Source organism: Suricata suricatta, chromosome 4 (assembly GCF_006229205.1).
Source record: "Suricata suricatta isolate VVHF042 chromosome 4, meerkat_22Aug2017_6uvM2_HiC, whole genome shotgun sequence".
NCBI lineage: Eukaryota > Metazoa > Chordata > Mammalia > Carnivora > Herpestidae > Suricata > Suricata suricatta.
Genome location: NC_043703.1, coordinates 164,473,099 through 164,476,216, shown reverse-complemented (window position 1 = coordinate 164,476,216; position 3,118 = coordinate 164,473,099).

The window sequence follows — 3,118 nt, the reverse complement described above, 5'->3', positions numbered from 1 at the left end:
GGTGGATGGATGGATGGATGGGTGGGTTGGGGGGTGGATGGGTGGGTTGGGGGTGGGTGGATGGATGGATGGATGGGTGGGTGGTTTGGGTGGATGGGTAGATGGATGGATGAGTGGTTGGGTTGGGGGTGGGTGGATGGACCAGGGTATGGATAGAGTGTGCAGAGTGTGTATGTGCACATGAACCGAGGACAGGGTGTTTTAGTCCCTGCCACTTACAATAATATGTCCCAAGATCTTTGGTTTATCATTGCCATTTCCACTGTTTTTAATAGGTCAGATACAAACCCCAGCTTTCCATATCAAAGTCTGGCCTGAGCTAACCAGAATGACTAATCAAACAGCCTACTTCTATTAGAGGGAAAGCTTTCACTGGCTAAGAAAGGGCAAAGTCTTACCCACAGCATCCACCGCAAGCTTTCAGAATCATACAGTTTAGTTGAACAATTCCAAAGTAGCGAATCCATTGCTACAAAACAAGATTTCTGTGTTTGCCAGGCCAACACCTCATCTGGGACTCGTGGGGCCGGGGGTTGGGGATCAGAGCTTCCCGCGAGTGCTCTGTGCCACTCCTGCTTGCTTGTGGTTGTTGTCACGTGTTGACCTGTCAGAGATGAAGGCAACTGGGGATTTAGTGGGGATTCCACCAGGCCACACACGCCAGGGAGACACAGGGGTCTCACTGATGGGTTCTTATCAAGATGTCAGATTACACTAATGATACAGAGAGATTGGGAAGTGGAACCTGAAATGGAAAACCTGGTCACTGAGTCGGTCAGGGGACTCCACCAGGCGGGAGAAGGTCAGTCCCACCCCATTCCAGTGGCCCAGGGGCACCTGCTTCTGGCCCAGGGGTGCTCCCAGCTGTGACTTGTGCCCAGGCTAGGGGGAGGCTTGGTCTTGGGCCTCCTGCCGCTGCTCAGTGAGAAGCCAGGGCCATCACTGCCCATCACAGGGGAGGACACACGGGCGGCAGAGCCCTTGGCCAGCTATCCCCAACCTGCCAAAGTCCGGCTGACCCCCCAGTGCATGGGCAGGAGGCAAGTGCACTGGGTAAATGGACCACAGAGGGTTTGAGGTTGTGTGTGAAGCATGTGCCCTCGACATAGACGGGGCCGACTCCACCACCGGAATTTTACTTTGTATCTTTGTGCCTCAGCTTCCTCATCTGTAAAGTGGGGTGATAGTAACCTGTCATATTCTCTATTTTACCATCTTCTGCAGGGTTGTGTTAATTGTGTGATGACACATGCCCTGGCCATAGGAAGTGTCCCTGAACACGACCCTTTGGGGGCATTTTTGAGGTCACCCCTGCGCTCTGCATGCTGGGAGCCGTGATTCTCCAGCACCACAGGGCTTGGGATGCACCTGCTGGTGATTCTCAGCCTTGTCTTACATGAAAATCACCCAGAGGGAGCTTTCAAGCAAAGCTCATGGTTTCATTTTATTTGCGATGTGGCCCAGACATCTTTATTTAGTTTTTAAGCTTTCGTGGTGTTAATTCACAGCCACATCTCACGTCATGTGTGCAGTATTTGTGTGTGGACAAGTCCTTGTCAAGAAGTATCATTTTATTGCACTAATGAACTCCTTTGAGTCATTGGTTATTGAGCTAAAGACACCTTAGTGATGAGAGGTGTTGTTATATTAACCTTTACAAAACCATGAGCACATTAGTTGTTGTTAATGATGCCAGTAGTGTCATAACTGTATGTTAATTATACCTCCTTCATTTCTTCTTTATTTTTTTAATGTTTATTTATGTATTTATTTATTTTTGAGAAAGACAGCGAGCAAGGAAGGTGCAAAGAGGGGGGAGGCAGAGAGAGAATCCCAGGCAGGCTCCACACTGTCAGCACAGAGCCCAGTGTGGGGCTCGATCCCACGACCCATGAGATCATGACCTGAGCTGAAATCAAGAGTCCAATGCTCAGCCTCCTGAGTCACTCAGGCGCCCGTTTCTTCCTTAAATGCTGCCTTTTCACTCTCCTTTTCACAGTAGTTGAAACCCATTTGCTCAACTAACCATGCACTGAAACGTAAAGTCTAAGAGAGAGCTGCCCTGTGTGAGTGATCGGTTGCTGAGCCACAGATGGCCCAGACCCCTGGGCCCACCAGACAGCACCCGTGGCCTCAGGGGCATCTGTCCCACAGGTGCTCATGGGAGGAACCCCATCTCGGCCTGTGGTCCAGGACCCAGCCCAGCGCTGCGCGGGGGAAGCGTCTGCCAGCAGGCCCACGGGTACAGGTCCGGGGAATTCAGGTGCCGGAAGATGCTGGCCTGGGGGGCTCAGCTCCTTGCTGAGTTGGCCAGAGGCTGCCATCTCCACCAGAGACAGCCCACCGTTTCCACCATATTCTGTTGGTGAGAATCGGGTCCCTAAATATATATGTAAAATATGACACATGTGACATACGATACATCCTCTATGTGCTAGGTAGGCATGTACGTGTAGGAAGAGACCACATGAAGCCCACACTTCAGTATTGGCTTTGGCAGGACAAGGGAGTGGGTGGCACATGGCCAGACCACGCTTGTTGCTGGCGTTGGGGGTGGGGGTGGGGCTGGTCAACCCACGGGCTTCAGCGAGGTATCAGAGGTGAGCTACATGCACTTGGAGCAAGGCTGTCTCTAGACTCCCCTACCCAGGCCAGCAGCGAGCCTTGACCACGTCTGCGGCCTGAGTTTGGGCAATGTGTCCCACCCGCAAGGAGCTTCCCTTCCTTCCGGGGACATACCCGTCAGGACTGATTTCTTCCAGATGGAGGCCTGGGCGGTGGGGCTGGCCTTTAACCGGACTTGCACCTCCGAGGACCTTACAATGCTGACGCAGAGGCTGTGTGGGGAGAAGGCCGGAAGCTGGGTGCGGCCGGGGGCCATTGAACTTCCCGTCTGGTGGCTGCTCCTTTCTGAGCCACAGTGACTGGGTTACGGTTTCAAACAGGAGCCACAGGAAATCTCTGGGGAAATGAGCGCCACAGAGACCATTGAGGTCACTTACATTAATATTGTTCTCTGTGAGCTCCGGAACGTAGGGACGTCCCTGAAATCCGTCCGCGTTCCTTCCCGGGACTTCTCAGGTTGTCCAGAGCAATCTGTGATCCTGCCTCTTTGTCC